Below are 19,964 nucleotides of genomic sequence, written 5' to 3'. Positions count from 1 at the left end.
CAACGGTCAATGTGTAATTTTTATCGATACAAATGTTCTTTGTAATTTTTATATTTCTCCCGTTGCATTATTTTGGTTGGACATTTCGAAAAACATAACAAAAACTTTGAAAGAAAGGTACATTTTCCTCATCAAATAAAGGGAAGGTACCTATTACAAATTCCGAACTAATCAATCATTAAGGAAAGCTTACGTTCGCCTACATTAGTAGTTGACGAGTTTTTGACAGTAGGTTGTCAATCGATCATACTCCGGCCAACATATGAGCAACGGGAGAAGTCCTTCAGTAGAGAATAGGCCATATCCGAGTTGCTGTGAACCTCACTGTGAAAGCGAGGCTAAGTGCAAAACTTTTCATAAATTTTCCTTCCATATGAATGAAAACTAATTTTCATAACAAAAACTTTCCACTTAGCCTCGCTTTCATAATGAGGTTTACAGCAACTCGGAAATGGTCCATTCTGTAAGCTGAGCTGTAGAGTGAACTCTTGAAATAGGACACAACCATTTGCACAACAACTGAGTGTGTGTCAAGTGAATTTAACAATTTCTTGGGGCTGAGCTGATTTCCCTGGTTAGACGCTCAAAGTGATCTAACACCATTTTCATTCAACTGACTTCTCTCGAAAGTGAAATGCTTTGATTTCACAAAAATCTTTCAATGAAGAAAGAGAAAGTTTAACAAAGTGGACTGCTTTAACGCTTAGTGGTTTATAACACCAGGGAAATAAAAACTAACGTCTTAAATGAACGGCTCGTCGGGCCTGTCGAAACTCAAGAAAATGGCAAAATCGGCGTTGCAAGGTTGATCGGTGGAAAGAAGCAATCAACAATCACGCGAGGGCGAGTAAGAAATATATAATCCAATCTTTCGTCGTTTCAATGTTTTGCTCAAGGCACGTAGCTACTGCTCTTGTTGAAGTCCTCTTCATGCATCTAGCTTAAAACTTAGAACGAGATCATACATCGTAAGGAGCCATTTTATCCAACTGGCTGGTAGTCAGTATTTTCGAACTTCTTTTCGCGTTTTTGATCGGCTATTCAATACCCAGCTTTTTCCCCGGCGGTAAATACGCCAATAAGGCACGATGCAATAATTGTAATAATATTGAACTTCCATTTCTGTCAAATAGCAAATACAGATTTATTTTTTGTTATGCCAGGCCGTGAACAGCCTCCCACGCACTCGTTTTCAGGGGAGTCTCAGGGTATAAGAATCGCCTGAAAACCCGCGTATCGGCGAAGCTAAGCTGTAGTGGCGGAATCCTTGTTATACTGGTGAATATTCATCAAATTGCGCATGCGGTGGCAGTCAGAAGGATTTTAAATGGCTTGCCAATCCCAGCAGCATGAAACAATGCTGCGAACAAGGTACCTTTTTGGTACTTTTGATCAGATGATTCCTTAGTGTGTAAAAGGAGCCTTTTTGATGAGATCGCTTCTAACCTCAAAAAAGATACGTTTTTGTAATTTCGATAATAGCAATGGAAAGAGGAAAATTTTTATCTAAAGCTTTGCTTTGGAAAAGAGGGAAATGCATAAAAAGCGAACAATATTGACGTAATATTATTTTCACTCAAAAACTAACAATACCAGCATTTTTTTTTGAAAAAAGATACCTTTTTTCAACTTTTCACGTTATCGACTAACATAAACAACAACAACAACAACAAAAAAATAACAATTTGGCATTTTGTCCTGTGAAAACTGAATTCAGAAACGTGATTTTCTGCTGTTTTTAACAATAAGAGTTAACTTTTTTTATAAAAAAAGGTGTAGAATTGCCGGAACCTTTTACTGATTCGTGGAAGTAAATGAGATGAATAAATGTCTGTCTAAGTTTTATGATTCAGTGAGGAGAAAAGACGGCAGTTTTTAATATAATCTAAAAACTAGTTTGTTGTCGATTCGAGCGGCTCTCGACCACCATCTAAAGTCACCGCCTCACAACAAAAAAATTTTCATCTGCGACAACCGTGTACTTGTTTAGTGAAGCCAATAAAGGACTTAATTCCTACCTGAAGCAGCTTATCTCCGAGGGCAATTTAAAAAAGTCCGTTAACCGGCGAAGCCATCAACAAGAAATTGTGCGATAAAGTGCCATCTCTAACACTTTTGATCGCGAGCTGTTTTACACCAAACAACCTGGTTACTCTCCATCTATTTTGGTAAACGTGTCGGAGATACTAAACATACATTCACAAAAGTCAGTGCTGTAGTGTTCGTCTCCTGATGAATATCGATTGAGTATGTGATTTCGATTGAGCATGTGATTTCCATTGAGCACGTGATCGGTAGACTGGGGTCCTCTGTTCACTGACGCGTGAAACAAACAAACAAAATCGAAATTTTTCGGACGGTTCTTGTTTTTCACTTATAATCACCTGAGTAATTATACTAAAACAATTATTCGCCTCTGGCCCAGTAAATATTGCATGAATATTCCCCTCCACTTCGCCTCGGGGAATATTATTATATACCTAGACTTAAACTCAACAAAACGTGCATTGTGATTGGTTGGTTCTTGGTCACGTGCCCTGATCAAATACAAATGTATTTCGACCGGGATACAATTCCGCAGTTGTTGCCCTGTCAGCTGTTCATTTGTTTGTTTTGCTGTGATTGTTGAAAGGAAAGTCTAAATATATACTAAGCACTTAATGTATGGTCCCTCGGGAAACTAGTTAGTTTTGTTTTCCCGAGAGACCTGGTGTTTCATCAGGATCAGCCGATCAGTAAATCAAAGAACCACAAGTAAAAGGGATATTGTGATACGATGACAGTCAGAGATTAAAAGTGGTGAAGTGCGGTTTTCTTTGAAGAGCGGTCCATTGGATACTCCTAGAGTGTCACTACTTAAATTAATTATTTCAAATTAATTCAACCCTTGAACTGATTTATTATTACATGGACAGGTAAACGACGAATAAGGGCCAAGTACTTTAGACACTCACAATTTGGCACCTTGAAACATGGCAAAAGAAGCGTTTGCTGAGGAGAACATCGTTATATCCATGTTTTCTGGAATGTGGAAGAGCCGTTGCCTAAGTGTCGTGGTGTCCTTTGCCATCCCCGAGCTGCTGTGTGAATCAAAAGAACCCGTCAGCATTCAGGACATCGCTGAAAAAACAGGTTGCCGAACAGACGAACAGATTTACAGGGTGATGAGAACCATGGCTCAGTGGGGCATTGGAGTGGAAATAAGCGGCGAGAAACGATTTAAGGCAAATCGAGCGATGGAATTGCTAAGGAGGGACAAAGGACCGAGCCTGGGACACATGGTTGGATATTATGGAAGCAACGAATTGTGGACCGCCATGTTGGCTTTTCCGGAGGCGATCAAGAACGGTGACGGAGCCTTTGAACTTGCTCATGGGATGAACACCTATGAGTACATGAACAAAGTTCAAGAATTGGAGTATTGCCCCAATAAAAGGAAACCAGAAAATGTTGCACAGGGAATGGGTACTCCGCAAGGTAGATGCGATTTCGCAGATAACTATGATCAAGCAATGAACATGTTATCCCAAATCGAGCTGCTTAGCGCACAGCCAAGTGTGTTTACTGTGTACCCCTGGGACAAATGCAACAGGATCATGGATGTCGGGGGAGGAGAGGGTCAGTTTCTCTCTCATATTCTTAAATTGCCTGGATGTGAGCATATCCACGGTATTTTGTTGGATTTTCCCAATGTTGTTGAACGTGCCAAGGAGTTCGTGGCTAAAGAGGGCATCCCAGATGGAAGGATGACGGTAGTTGCTGGAGATATCCTTAAAGAAGCTCCCCAGTTAGAAGGAATAGATACCATTATTGTCAAGAATTTCTTGGGAACGTTTCAAGACGACGAGATAATCAAAATCGTGGAAAACTGTAGTAAAGTTCTGGAAAAAGGTGGGAAGTTTGTTATTGTAAACAGCTGCAACCCAGAAGCTGGCGACAAAGACCACAATGTTACTCGACTTGGGTTACCTCAGGGATTCCGTGGCATCCATACCATGACGCTTTGCAAGGGTGGATGGTTTAGGACCAAGAGAGAGTGGATAAGCTTGGCAAACAAATTGTGCACAAGGGTGGGAGCTTTTCAACTGAATCAGGTCTATGACACTGGAGATGGCCCTGCTTTGTTTGAAATAATTAAGTGTAGTTAGACGACCTTCTAGTTTCATAAAGTTGCTATAAAATCTGGATACCACGTTGCATGATGGAAGCAAATTAGAATAATATTTCCTTTTTTAGATTTCGCTTTAATTAGAAAACCCAATTTAGAATTTTTTGCAGATCAGTAAACCGTAACTAGAACCTGTGCTAGTCTTTTGTTAAACTGATATCCACGTGCTTTGTTTTTTTTTTTTTTTTGTTGTAGTTTGTTTTGTTTTTGTAAAATTTTGCAGAGCTTGGATATCGTTTTGCCAATAGAATTCTAGAAATGTTTGTTCCGTTCTTTAATTTCACTTATGATGTTCCATCTTAGCCATAAATAATTATGCGTCTCGAAGTGTTATTTGACTAAATATTAACGTCTACGCTGGAAAAAAGTGCCGTCTGTTCTATTCGTCTCGGAGGTTTTATTTGGCGGTTGTAGTAGATCTCGGCTGCTCTCTGCAGCCAAGAAAAAATGGAATAATTACATTTCGTAAAAAAAAAAACCAATAAAAAAAAACCACACACACAAACGCACAAAACAAAAAAAACAAACAAAACAAAACAAAAAGAAAAACAGAACAAAACAAACAAAAAAATGGCCCGATAGTAATTCAGGGCCTACCAAGCGTTAGGATAAGCCATTACAGTCCATGAATCAGTTTGACTTCCTTTTAATTGAACCAATCAGATTATACTTTTAGTAAAGATCTATGAAGCGTATCAACAACTGTCAAAACTGTCAAAAAAGCCTACTTTCCATTGTTAAACAATGAAAATAGGAACAATGTAGAAACTCACACTTGTATTATTTTATCATTGGTTTTCTTGGGTTTATTTTTTGTTCGGTGTTGGGAAGCGATACCATATATGCCTTATTTATGGGGAATATTCGAATCAAAGGGATAAAAATATTAAAACGTTCAATGGTTTATCTTTGTATTTATGCTTTAGTGATCAAATGTTATTTTCTCCTGGTAAAAATTTGGTGTAAGCAGGTGTTTTTTTTGGAAATTTATTCTTCCGTAAAGAGTGTTTGAAATTGATTTTTCCTCAATAACAATACATCGTTTACATTTAGTCAAGCCGTTATTCATCGTATCTGACCTTAAGTTAACTTTTCGCTGGTATTTGCCTGGAAATGGCCACCCTTTGTTTGGTAAGGATTTTCAGTGTTTCTAACCGAATTTATACCAGTTGATATTTTGTCATTAAAGTTAGTTTTCACTGTACTTATTTGAATAATATAATAATAATCGCTAAATCTTTTCATCTGAAGGTGACTATCAATGTCAATACTTTTTGTTCTGTAACCACGTATTGTATTTTTAATAAGGTAACTGAAACTTGTAACTAGTACACTGTAATTTATGGAAAAAAGAGTGGACTTGTAGTACCGCCTTTCTTCTTGGAAAGTTGTTGTTTTACAACAACAACGAAGGACACTGCTTGAAACTTCAACTTAGTATATTACAAACTCGCGATTGTCAATGTGTCTGATTCTTATCGATACAAATGTTCTTTGTAATCTTTATATTTCTCCCGTTGCTTTATTTTGGTTGGACATTTCGAAGAACATAACGAAAACTTTGAAACAAAGGTACATTTTCCTCATCAAATCTAAGGAGCTATATTACGTTGACAAGTTTTTGACAGTAGGCTGTCAATCATACTCCAGCCAACATATAAGCAACGCGAGAAGTCCTTCAGTAGAGAATATTGTAAGCTGAGCTGTAGGGCGAGCTCTTGAAATAGAACACAACCATTTGAACAACGACTGAGTGTGTATCAAGTGAATCAAACAATTTCTTGGTATATCTGAGGCTAGACGCTAAAAGTTGATCTAACACCATTTTCATTCAACTCACTTTTCTCGAAAGTGAAATGCTTTGATTTTACGAAAATCTTTCAATGAAGAAAGAAAAATTTTAACAAAGTGGACTGCTTTAACGCCTTGTGGTTTTTAACACCTGGGAAATAAAAACTAACCTGACTAACGTCTTAAATGAAGAGCTCGTCTGGCTTGTCGAAACTCAAGAAAATGGCAAAATCGGCGTTGCAAGGTTGATCGGTGGAAAGAAGCAATCAACAAACACGCGAGGGCGAGTCAGAAATATATAATTCAATCTTTCGTCGTCCCTTTTAATGATGAGCATTCTTGGTCACTTAAATAGAGCTGCTTTATTAACAATTTTAACCGCCCCTGTAATGAAATGAGATTTGCAGCCCGTTATGGATGAAATTATTAGCACAAACGGAAACGGCTTCAAGAGCGTTTGAGCTTGACGAGTAACCTGAACAGCTGACGAAGGTCACAATGTTCTGAATTTTAAAAACTGAAAGAACCTTGACGGATCGTAGATGTCATCAAAATTTATATCGCTGGAGCTGAGTAAATCGGATATCTGGCGTTGGTGACTAAAAGAAGCCGAGTTGTACTCGCTTAATATTTTTGTGGCCGCTTAACTGCCGTATCACGTAGTTTTCGGGAAAAATCGGCGTTAAGCAATCTACCGATGCTGGTTTTCCTCACTGATTTCACAGCTTTCTTTTGCCTGATTGAAGGCCAGTAGCGGCAGAAACAGCGTCTGACAAAAACTTGCATCGTCCGGCATCTTGGTTTTAAGTTGAAAGCGGGACACAACACGGGATCATTTGGGACAATAGCTGGTCCAATACTTGAAAATATTGGACCAGCTATGGAGCGATTCGATTGGTTGATTTTAGTCATTGGCCCTCTGACTGCCTTAGTCGTGTAATAAGGCATCTCGTCTGAGCCATACATTCGACGCATTGTAAAATCCAAAGTTACTGACGACGTAAAACTATTAAAAAAATGTATTTTTCGTTCTTCAAGCCCATTTAGTCTCTCTGCCATTTAAAATCTCATCAAACGGATCGTAGGAATCATCAAAATTTATATCGCTGGAGCTGAGTGCATCGGACATCGGACTGATTGAAAGCCAGCAACAGAAACAGCGTGTGACAAAAACTTGCATCGTCCGCCGCCTTGATTTTAAGTTGAAAGCGGGACACAACGTGGGATCATTTGGGACAATACCCGGTCCAATACTTGGAAATATTGGACAAGGTATAGAGCGATTCGATTGGTTGATTTTAGTCATTGGCCCTCTCACTACCTTAGTCGTGTAATGAAGGCATCTCGTCTCATCCACACATTCGACGCATTGTAAAATCCAAGCTACTGGCGACATAAAATTATAAAAACAATTCATCAAACTGTTCATGAAAGAATCCTTGAACCAGCACATGAGGTCGCTGACTTCAGGTAAGTGATCACGAAATATCCTATGTAATAGTGTGGCCACGCCGGACTGCCCGCGCGCGGAATGTGGATATAGCTCCACTCGTTCTTAGGATTCATTGCTAGACAGACAGACAGACAGACAGACAGACAGACAGACAGACAGACACCTTTATTTAGTTATAAAGTTCAGGGTAGTCGCTTCAAGAGCTTTTACAAAGGCACCCTGCTATCAATAGATACCCTGAACTATAAAAAGTAATAACAACGGAGATATACTAAGACTGAACACTATTTACAATATAGAGAAACTAAAAAAACAATATAATACAAGTTAGTTGAAAAAAGCTATCTAGAAAAATTAAAAAAAAACTATGCATCCACGATCTGAGTAAAAGGATATCTTGGTGACTTCTGTTCTTACGGCAGGTAAATGAAGCAGATCACGTTGTCTAGTTGTGCGCATGTGAATCTTGTTGTTAAAAGTAAAATAGGCATCAAAATATCGGTGGCAACGCCCTTCAACTGCACTTCTTTACAAGCTTAAAAACATGTTTACGACGTCTTTCTGCAACCGCTGATCATTTGAGAATGTCCATGCAGGGTAGGGCTACTACGAATCGTTTTAGCCTTCTGGTACGTGGAACATTCTAACGCTTTCGCAAATCTGTCTCAGAATAGCGTCATAGCAGCAAAAACTAACAACATTCATCTGAATTTCCTGTATTTCTTGGTTTTGGCCTTGTGCAGAGTGGAAACATTGCAAGGAGCTAGATGCACAAGAACGGCACGCAGAGGTTTCAGATGAATGTTACTGCTTTATACAGTGAGTCAGATGTACAGCAAAGACCGGCGAGATGTCTTATTCATCCTTTGCAGGCTATTTTAACTCATTCCTGGCCTCGACAATTAAAATTACTTACTAATACAAAACGGTCGTACTGGGTTAAAAAACCTATCACACCACATAAAGAGAAGGACTGAGCGGTTACAGTGAGACGCGCCTTACCGTGGCCACCCAACAAACTTTATTTACAAGTTAGAATACGCGAATTTGATTAACGGTCACGCCTCCTTGCCAAGTCCAATAGGCAAGTGACAAAACAACGAATTATTGAAAACATGTCGTTTTGTATTTTATGGCTAACTTGTAAAAAAACGTTTGACAGTGTTCAGATGTAAAGTTTGGTTATTTTAGTACCACATGTAGTGTAACTATCAAGTTGTTACCTTGACTGCAGTATCTCAGAATGTTCTATGAATACACCCGGCCTTTGAAAGGTCTGGTAAAATAAATAAACTATCTGAATACAATCAGTAAATATTAAATGAAACGGCCATTAATGGATTACAGAACACAGATGTTAAAAATGCTAGACCTGTCAAGGTAGCGTTGCTTAAACCAGTTCGTTCTAGATCGAAGGCTAGGCCAAGCAAACGAAATTTGTGTGCATGACTGGTGTTTAAATCGTGTACAACATGTGATACTGAACTATAAATCTGAGATGTGATGCCAGTAGGTCGCTTTTACCCTCGTAAAGGCATTTTTGATGGAATCTACGCTCACCAAAATTATTCCAGTCAAGATGCTCTTTTTACAACACTGTGCTATGTATTGGAGTTCTTTGAAATTTCCTGTTGGTTTATTTGAAATCCAACTTCCTTTAGAGCTAAGAATGTTAACCATGTTAACCATAGTCAAGTTAACCTTAGGAAGACAGGAAGCTGAGATGTAAAGTTTTTGCTGTAAGATGCCTTGGTCGATGCAACCTCCTTTAATTAAAGTAATTTTTACATTCAACTTAAAAGTCAACTTTCTTAACCTGTCTGGAACTGAAGCCCCATTGTCGAAAGCGGAAAAAATCTACAAAGACTTCAGGTCAGTGAAACCGGAAAATATGTAAATTTGGTAGAAACTTCTGGAACATCTAACCGGAGTTTTGCTGAGAAATCAGTTTTCTTTTTAAAATCCCCTTAACTGCGGTTGAGACCGTAATATTTGCCTTAATGTGAAGATTGATCCACACTCCTCTTCTGCAGACCGAGAGCCCTGAGTTGAAAGATGAAAAAAGTCTGCAGGGGCTCCGGTTAGAATGAAACCGGAAAATATGGCAGAAGCCTTGGAGAACTTTAAAATCCGAGCCTTGAATGGCGTTCAGTTCTTTACTCAGAAATTTACCAAATAATCCACATGTCTGCAGCTGATATCATCAGTGTTTTACCCTGTATGTGTTGATATATAACTCTGAGAAATTAAGGCTAAATTGATAATTATAACGAAAATTGGGTGCTCATATATTCAGTAGCATCGACACTCTCGGGGTTATGATTTATAATCTGCTACTCTAAGGAGTGATCTCTTTGTGTTTGAAACAAAAAGGCTGATAAGACTGAGTTGTTTTGTCTTGGTCCTTGTTTACCTGTACACCAGGGTAGACCTAACTTTAGGCAATCAATTAAAAAATATGCTTAATTAAACAGTGGGGCACAATAAATATAAAGGAGAACAGATCGATCTGAACCAAGGTCAAACCGAGAGTGAATTTGTTTGCTAACTGCGAGCTGCCATTTCCCCTTACATACACATATTTATTCTTGGTCAGGCGGCCTCAATTAGGTGCAATTTACCCAATGAACGGAATTAAGGAATTCGATCTTATTCTAAACCACTCGCAAAGGAAGAAAATGTTGTCAACTTCCGCATCTGGAGCGGCAGGTTCCATTGATCTTGAGCAAGGAATTTTTTCCGCATTCGAGACAAAGAAGGTCACATGGGAAATCGTGAGAAAAGTGGCCAAAATTTTAATTTCAACAAAAAGCGTGCGTCGTGCTTTTAAAAGGGGTCTAATTTTTGTACTTAAACTGATTAGTTTCACGTGCCACGGAGTGCATTGTACCGTTAAGCTACTAACACAGATCAAGTTCTTTATTCTCAGAACTCATCCGCAATTGATCACATTGTTCTTTTTAACTGGTTTGTACATGGTCAACTTTGTTCCACCTTGATAAAACGGCAGATTCTCACAAGTTTCACCCAGAAAAGATGTTGAGGTATTATTTGTCTTCGTCAGTTTGGACCGAGCCTCTTTATAAAGTAATTTTAAAGGACCGGCCTTGCTTCATAAGTGCTTTTCACCTGAGGAGCAAGGTAGCGCGCACGCAGCTAAGATGAAAAAGTTTTCAAGTGCTCATTTGGTAGCCTTGCTGCTGGTGTTGTGCCAGTTTGCTTCTTTTTGTAAAGGTAAGGCTATAGTGTAGCAACTGTTTTTCTTTCTTTCTGTCTGCGCAAATTGAATTGAAGAATTGATCTATGGTTTTGCAGACGACAGTAAGCTCTTTTCGCGCTCATGTTTGAAGTTTGAATCACGTAGTGACCTGAGCTGAGGCTGCGAGCAGCATAATAGAAATGTCTTTTAAATTTTTGCTTCTGTCGATAACCCATAAGACTTCTTGATTTTATTTATCTATTTATTTGATAGTTTGGTTGAGCGAAAGGCATGGGCCTTCGGTATGCCGGGTTGCTTCCCATATGTACTTCATTGTCCATCAAGTTTTCTTGTTCGCGTAACACTAAAATGACAGCGAACGTTAAAATGTTGAGGCCACTTTTGGTCAGGACTCAATGCGGGGACTTGTTGTGATCAACAGAAATTGCCATTTCAAAATAATGTGTTCAGTTAGTTTAGGCTTTAACAGAGAACTGCCATCCAAAGCAAAAAAAACAAAAAGGCCCTCTCGAGACGTGCTGATTGGCTACACTAAGTTGCAGCAATAAATCAAGAGTTGACTGATGGAGATAATAATCGACCAATAGCTTGCTGGTGATCCGATAAGGGTCGACGCGTGTCGCAAGCATGGCCAAGGCCCATAATTAGACTATACGGGTTGTTAATAAAACGCATAACGGCGTAACAAGTGTGTAACGCAAATCACTATTCTTTTTCTTTTCTTTTATTTGGTCCTGATCCGGCTAAAATTCCCTTTGTTTGATCATTTCACTTTTGAAATAAAAGCCTTCCTACGACGATTTGTTTATAGCAATAACCTTGTGAATGAAAATAATATTTTCTAAATTTATTTCTTGTTTGGGTCGGAGTTTACATTAGTTCGTACTCTTTCGAATGCCCTAGTAAGTGAACACAATCAAGCCGCGAACAAATTTCAAGCGAGTTGGCGTTGCCTCAAATAACCAGCGAAAAGACTTACAAAAACATGTTAACGATGACTGCCTTGAAATTGTCTCCACTGCAATTTCTGGACGAGGGGACGGTTTTTCTTCCGAAAATATTAATCAATTTAAGACCATGATAAATTTTGCACTTATAAATATCAAGATAATATTTCATGATTAAATTAAATATATTTTCTGGTATTTTGCTTCCCATCACAGAGCTTGAAATATTTATTTGGACAAACATCGAGGCGCAATATTACGACATGAAGCGACAAACATCTGTTTTCAGGAGAAAACTAGAATAAATTAAAGATCTTACAAACTCGAATAGCTCAAAATTAAGGTAGCAGACTGTCTCCTCTTCTCCACTTCTCCAGGAACTAAAAAAAGTTCGCAATGTGAAAACAAAGAGACTCAGAGTGCGTGACAACTATCACGTTACGCTCGTGCGAGATTTTTTCCAGCCGTATAGCTTCCCGCGAATATTTTGCTCACGGTATATAAGGTATTGCTTCTTCTTATTCTTCTTGTTTTAATTCAAACGTTTTCAGACATCAAACTCCACTAATCGCTTTTCTTTTTTCATCCAAAAATTTATTTGAAATTTAGGAGAAACGCACCCTTTGTTTTTGTCGCAAACATTCACTCAGGGTTGAGTGATATTAAGGAATTATTTTAGCGCTAATTGTTAACCGTTTAGCTGTTATAAATTTTGCTTGCCATTGACTTTTTTATCTATTCACGAGGGCCTTCAATGCGAATTCGCATTGCGATGATCAAATATATAAGCTGCACACTGAGTAAACACAAATACTTTGAGTAGTCAGTGCTCCTTCAGGTAGCATGCAAATCGTTATTAGCTAGTATCCGTGTAGTCTTGTTTTTATTCTATTAATGAAAGCAGAAAATAAAATGAGAAAAATTATCAATTAAGAGAAAAATAGAGAAGTAAACAATAAAAAAGTAAAAGCTGAAAGTTTTCCTTTAGGCCGATTCTCCGCGTTACGCGGTTACGCCGTCACTGGTTTTATAAAGTGAGTAAGTATGCAACCATTTTGCTTGTGCAACAAAAATCTGTTCAAGAAAACCGTTAAAATTCAAAACTCCCGACCATACATTTGCAACATTTAAGATGATGAATGTTAACTTTAGCTAACTGTTGCCGTGTGCCAATAAAAATGCCTGTTCGACCTGTTCTAATCAGTGATGTTCTTAAGAAGGTTTTCGAAGTACAATCAGCAACAAGGGGCCATCTTTTAATTTTCAAGTTCCTCAGTTGTTCGGTTTTAGAAAAATTGCTCAATACTGATTATAATTAATTCTTCCTCGGAAAATTCATTTCATATTTTTCTCCCGTTGCCCTAAGTGCGATAAAGAAGGGATTCTTTTCGAATATTTCAGCAGTTTTTGCCAACAAAGTCGGCAAAATCTCCGTGACAGTGCGGCCTTTAAAGACAATCGGCGACTTTCCAAAACTTCTTGAGATAGCTAAATATTAGCCGAGAAAAGTGGTTTGGCTACGTTCACTCTAGTGCACCGAGCCTTGCTTGTCAACTCACCTACATTGATTTCATGTGCTTCTTCATAATTTTCGTTTCAGGGCAAAATCTATTACAACGCGGAAAGGTCACCTTCGTTGTGTCACATCCTGACTTGTTCCATTGCGCAACCGTGAGATACCCTAGGATATTCTCTAGCTCTGGAAATATTCGCGTCCTTGCATCCATCAGCCATGAAAATGAGCCGCCCAGTGTTCATGATTCAGCAGTAGTGTGGACCACAGAAGTGACGCAGAATAATTTCCGCGTCTGTGTGTTGGAATCAGGACTCGGTTCAAACGGATCCATTGTTGTGAACTGGGTTGCATTTCGTGGAACTCCTTCTGGAGCACTTGACGGCATCGCCTCATTCAATGCATTCACCAGCGGAACACAGTGTGAAAGGGTTGACTTTGCCCAGGTGTGAATCATCAATTAATATTTCCTATATGTGTGTACGTTTCTCTTGACAGTCAGTTTAAAATGCTTACTGACTATTGACTGCAGAGAGACTCTAATTAAATGATGCTTTGCAACCTGGCCCCAGTTGTTCAAAGCCGGATAACTTAATCCGCTGGATAAGGCACTATTCAGGGTCTAAAATATACTTCACGCAAAACGTTGTCCAAGGTTTTCGTATACTCCCAAACTTAACTGTGGTTAGAGTGTGCATATTCGCTTGTACAAGAGGAAATACTGAAATCTTTGCACAGATTGAAACTGACGGATAGCGACTTATCCACTGGATAAAGTTATCCGCTCTTTGAACAACTGGCCCCTGAAGACTAAAGCTAATCATTACGTAGACAGGAGATTAGGTCTAGCTTGAACCAAGTCAGACATCCTAATCTAGTCACAAGGCCAGCTTTAGGCTAGAGTCTGCACTTCATGCTTCCAGTCTCAGTAATTTCGACCTTGAATATACAGGCTGCATCAGTTACACACTGGTCATTCCTCTCCTGGTGACCGTATAATGCAGAATATATAGATCGCCGTCTGCATTCTGACCATGATGAAGAAAATTTAAATAGGCGTAGGAGCGTGTTCAAATATCATGTGAAAATGCAATCATCCCTAGAAAGAATAAAATTGTCTTACTTTGGCACCCAGCTTGCACATTATTCAGACCTGTTCCGGTTTATATCGTCTCAAAGCCGATCAGTTTCGTCCTGATCTTCGTACGTTCTTATTGTGAACGAGATCTATTTTTCTTCGGCAGCGATTTCCTTCTGTCCCGAAAGTGCTAGCCACTGTACGTCACGCTAGGAGCACCAGACCACAGGACGCCATGAACATGTGGATAGAAGAATTACGAGAAGATCATTTCCGAGTCTGTGTCCGGGAAGTGAAAACATTTGACGGCAAACATCAGAGGATTGAAGTGGTAAGTTTCCGAACAAGCTTATATTCGTAAAACTAGTAATTTTGATCATCGTCAGCCACTGACGTACTGACCGCATTGGTTTCTGTACAGTATCCCATCCGATCAAATTTTCTCTTTCTCTCGGTTTCTAAGTAATGTGGCAATTTAAAGCCAACATACTTTGAGCTTCGTACTTAATTACGACGTCATTGGCAACTTTTTTGACAAAAGTGAACGTATACCACAGGATGACAGAGGAAACGCGGGACGGCAAAATGCCTTGTATTATAAGTGTAAGCACTAATTATGTTTGACTTTCGGTGCGATTTTTTGTTTAATTAAATTAACAGTCCCTGGTTGGATCCACCATCTTTGAGTTCAGCACTGCCCCTTCAGTGCTAACGTGCATTGCACGCTGTGTGCTAGAGAAAATTGAATTGTTTATGAGGCAATTCGACAGATAATAACGCAAAATAACCGAGACAATATTTTTGTCACATACAAAAAAATTTTTAATTAAACATAATTCAATAAGGTTACCTTACATTTGAGGTATTAAACAGAGTTCTACACTTAAAGCATGTCTTCAAGACGCTTACCACATTGATCGATATTCATCCTGAAACTTTCCTAAAAGTCTTCTCTAATGAATGGTTCTTTCATCCAAAAATAACTTCCTCGTAAATATTTTTCATCTTGTGCATTAAAACTAGTCGGAACTGGCCACGATATCTTGTTTAGAGCAAGGATTTCTTTTTCCACATACGAGGAAATCCAACATGGCGGACCGGTTGTAAACAAACATGGAGTAGTGAGAGTTTACCAGTTACCAGTCTTTCAAAAGTTTTTCCTTTGTCAGAGTGTCGATGGCTTCCGATTTTGGTGTACCTAAGGTCTAGATTTGACTGAACCTTTCCACTGGGCATTTTAGATTTAAAAAGTATCACGTGCTCAATACTTCACAATGCCACTGAAGGGTTCAGGCTGGAGACTTTCACATGCAAGGACATGAAAGAGGTTATTAATCACAGTCACACATGTGTGTGCTATCTTCGCTTATGAGAAAAGGATGTCACTGTTCAATAAAAGTTGGAATTTTGTGGGGTGTTTCTAAATATCATTATGGTATTAAAATACAAGTCGTAAAAAAGTAGAGCTTTTTTATGTGTATGATGAACTGCCGTCTCATTTTAAGGACTTTTCACTTCCAGGACTGGTTGGCATTTATGCAGGGAGTGAGTCAGGTGACATTCTACGGAAAACTCCAGTTTGAAAACAAAGGGGCTCCTTTGCAACAAGACAACTTCGCCTTCTGCAAGGTTAGTCAGTCAAAAGTCTGATCTACTAGTTTTTGCCTTGTCTAAGAGAGAAGTGTTAAATGTTTGATATCTGCTGTCATAAACACGACTTGCAGGTTTGAGCTGCAGACAGTAACGTAACAGGATGGTAGTTGCTTAAATTTTTAAACGATGTTTGTATAGTCATTTGATCTGGATTAGTAATTAAATCAATTTCTGCACCGTTTCTCACGCTGTTGTCCCCGCATAAACGCATTCAATGTTTAATGATGCATGGTTCACCATTCACCATATGCCGGCCAGAAACAATCCGGCTCCATGTTGTCTCGTCTGAACAGGGCACACACGGAATAAATGCAACATAGTGACGTAGCTAGGTATCAAGCAAATCTTGAGAGAAAATTCTAGTAATTTTGACGTAACACTGGCTTATCCTTAGGTACCAGGGATATATGCTCACCAGAAAGTAAAATGTCTCCCTTTAAGACCTGCACACCTCAGAAGGTCTGCTGAGTATGAGGTTAAATTTGAAAGTAGCAATCCAGGGGTGCTTACCATTTACGCAAACCACCCGGATGGAAATTTTCGGCATTAATACGAAATGATTAAGCTTGTCTTAACAGAAGATGGATAACATGTAAAATGTATGAATATCAGCTGCAAATTCCAAAAGGAGTAATAAAAATGCATCACTTTGACCAGAAGCCCATATTTTCAGAAGTACTCCAAATGGAATGATGCGTACCATTTGATTTTCCAACTGGAATTTCCGGGTTTTCCATGTAAATGGTAAGCACCCCAGATGACATATGGATTGTTCTGTCTCATGGCATTATATTTTGTCTTGTCAGGTTTTCAATTTTACTGAGATGTTTTATGCACCTCCTGTTGTCATGGTAACAGTCAATCATCGTTTTAACAGCGGTAACATCTACTCTTGTTAAGCCAGAGAACAACGTTCTTAATACCTGGATAGAGGCAAGTTCCTATTTTCAATTCAACCAAAAAAATTTCTCTGTTGTCTAATAGACGGTTGTGTCTATGACATAATGGTTTCTTAGAAAAAAAACTTTGTTTGTCATACAGAATTACAGATTGATTAGTTCTGATTTTGCGAGCCGTGAAGGGAATCTAACAAACTAATGTTGTGAAAACTCCAAGTCGTTCTCAGCATTAAACTCCAAGAGATATGCGTAAATCTGAGCCCTACCTACACTTGTAATTTATATATGGCTTGTAATTTGGGCATAGGAAATCCATCTTACAATTAATTGACTTACAATTCCATTTTTCAAAATTCTTTCCATTTCTTGATAAAGATTTAATGTTAGGGCTCTGTCCGGTGTATATTTCTAGTTGAATTAATTCACAAGGTTGATTTCTGGAGGACGAAAGAAAGTCCATACACCGACTGCCGTAATACCTCTAATTGATACATTACGTTGCTGTCCTCTGTTCTCTGTGGCTCGTACAATATTTTCCTTTCTCCTTACCATGAGAATTCTCACTATTCACTTCAGCTTGACTGGATTGAATGCGTTATTTATTTCCCTGGAGCGTTTTATATTTATTGGTTGCAAATTCCGGAAAGTTATGCGTCAAACGGAAAGGCTATTCACATTAAGAGAAACTCCTACAGATCCAAGCTTGAAATCTCATTGAGTAGATCAAAATTTTGCGCAATGGTGCATTGATGGTATAAGAAGGCAATAAAACGGAATGGAAATTTTGTGCAACTGGCTTTTCCAGAATATTTCCGTTTGATTTGCACGCTATTTGCATTTCAACCATTTGAACCGAAAATGTTGTCGAAAGTACAAATGTTTTTTTTTTGTCGCCACAGGAAATTACGATTTCGTCTTTTCGCGTGTGCGTCAGAGACTTGGCAGGAATGGCGAAACAACATGATCCTGTTACTGTTGATTATGCAGTTATTGGAGGTAAATAAACAGAAACTAATTATCGTTATACCTTTATTTGTTTATTTATTTTAGAAATATCAATATCTATGCAGGAACATAAGGTTTGGCAGACCGATACCTTAACATAGTCCAAAGTTAAGTTTTTGTAATACCCTCTTGTTGTTGCATTGCTTCACTCTAAATTAAATTACCAGCTTTTCGTCTGAAACGTAATGTACAAAAGATTAACACGAAGTTAAATTAGCAAGAACCTCATTGACGATTAATAGTACAGCATGAACCAGAGCAAATGGTACGATTCTATTTCACATCCATCATTCCTCTGGAAATCGAGACCTTGCAGTGACATTTAAACATTCGCATTATTCTAGAACTTTGCATACAGCCATCTTATCGCTGTAGGCGGCAGCGCTAAATTAAAGAAACCAGAATTCACGCATTTTTTAATCCACCAGAAAAATATAAACACTGAGTTGAGTTTCTTACCGTTTTCTGAACTTCTGAAGCGCATTAGATCTAAACGAAATTCCTCTTCAAAAACCATAATAGGTCTAGCCATTTTGGACTGACACTTGCCGTCCAACGCAACGGTCGCGATTATCTCAAAGCAGCTAGTTACATTGACGTATTTATTCTGTTTCCGAGGTAAATTTTCTTTTTCCTTATGAAATTAAATATGTCGTAATGTTGGGCTCCAAACTATAAAAAACAGATCCGTTACAGATAAAGAAAGTGGGGTAAAAACCTTTAATAATTTGCCTGATTAAAACGATCTAGCTTAGCAAAGAACTGGGTCGAACAGTTACGACTAATATGCCAAGAGATTCGGGTTGCCGAAGAAACTTGAAAATGTGTTTGCGAGGACGTGTGCAGCGAACATTTTACAGAAGTCTGCTCTCAAATATTACACAAATATAAAGGGATCTATAACTTCAAGCATTTTTTTGCTTTTCTATAGACTCCCTCATCACTATTTTATTTAGTATTGTATAATTATCATGAACAACAATGTATTAGTGATGGAAGCAATAAATTGAAATTGAAAATGAGCTGATTGATAGAACTTATTAAAATGGCTAATTAAGAAGGCGACGCCCGATTTAAATTCTGAGGCACTGCGGAAGCTCAAGAAACGGCGAGTAACAACTTAATGTCTACTTTTCATTGGTGTATTAAAAAATTAATTTCTCGAAAGACGTTCACCTTTAACGAATTTTATAATGTCAGTTGTTATGTGTTTGCAAGGACGGCGGAGCTTATTTTCAACTGGGAAGGGGGGGGGGGGGGAGAGGGGTTCAAAACGAGCGTCGGGGGGCGCAACTTTTCTAGGGGTTCTGGCGCCATCCTCCCCGAGAAAATTAATTTTTGAAATCTAAAGGCTCGGAATGAGATATTTTCTGTCAAAAAGTTACCGACAGGTTTTGTATGAGGTTATAGCTTTGTAAATTTTCTTCACAAAATAAAGCAAGTACGATTCGAACACTACTTTCATCCTTACGTCTTTTCTCAAATAACTTGTGACCATGAATCGAATTAATGTTAACGGAAGTAGTTACTTTACTATTCAGTCAAAAATATTACGTGGTCTTCAGTCATTGGTGTAAAATTGCGTCAGACCAGGTGCCAACGTTTGGAAGTCAAATGCGAGTGGATTCACACCAAATTTTCACTATTAAAAACTTGAAACTAACATCAATTCCAGCTGACAACTTTTTTCAAAATCATAAGCTGGAATACGGTTCACTTCAGTTCCAGTCGTTTTAGTCTCGTCTCTAAATGTCTCTTCACCGCTGATTTGCAGGTCAAATGTCAACAATCATCCTCCAAAATTCTTTCTGCAGAGCCCCATTTAAACTTTTGACCAATGTGTTTTAGACAATGTTTTCATCCAGGATTCGAAGTTAAATTTTGAAGGTGAATTCTGAACTGAACACGAACGCATCGCTAAAACGTTTGAAAGAATTTTCGCCGATGGCTTCAGGTCTTCTACTTTTCATTTGTCTCTACTTTCAGTGACGATAAAAAAGAGAAACTTGACAGTGAGTCTATAAAAATATTCTTTTTCATTTTTTATTTTTGCAGATCTTGATCCCTGCATCAATGTTTCCTGTAAATACTTCGCTGTATGTAAAGCGTTCGGTCCCAGGGACGCGCGCTGTCTATGTGTGAATAACTGTCCTTCGTTTGAAGATCCTGTGTGTTCCTCCAGTGGATCCACATACGATAATGTATGCGTGTTCCAGCGAGAAATGTGCAATCTGAAG

The 19,964-nt window shown here is 38.5% G+C and overlaps 1 pseudogene across 1 annotated transcript in view; it reads left to right on the top strand.

The window, feature by feature from the left end:
• The first annotated feature begins 10,451 nt into the window (after nt 1-10,451).
• The window catches only part of LOC146467611 (uncharacterized), a 22,768-nt pseudogene continuing 13,255 nt past the window's right edge, over nt 10,452-19,964 (top strand). The window contains exons 1-7 of the transcript XR_014867687.1: nt 10,452-10,646; nt 13,180-13,538; nt 14,337-14,501; nt 15,692-15,799; nt 16,630-16,756; nt 17,622-17,718; nt 19,783-19,964. The exon at nt 19,783-19,964 is cut by the window's right edge and continues 37 nt beyond it. The product of XR_014867687.1 is annotated as an uncharacterized LOC146467611 (transcript). The remainder of the gene's footprint in view (nt 10,647-13,179; nt 13,539-14,336; nt 14,502-15,691; nt 15,800-16,629; nt 16,757-17,621; nt 17,719-19,782) is intronic.

Source organism: Pavona decussata, unplaced genomic scaffold (assembly GCF_977016875.1).
Source record: "Pavona decussata unplaced genomic scaffold, jaPavDecu1.1 SCAFFOLD_134, whole genome shotgun sequence".
Taxonomy (NCBI): domain Eukaryota; kingdom Metazoa; phylum Cnidaria; class Anthozoa; order Scleractinia; family Agariciidae; genus Pavona; species Pavona decussata.
The sequence above is the reverse complement of the archived record's forward strand: the minus strand, read 5'-3'. Positions and strand labels throughout refer to the sequence as shown.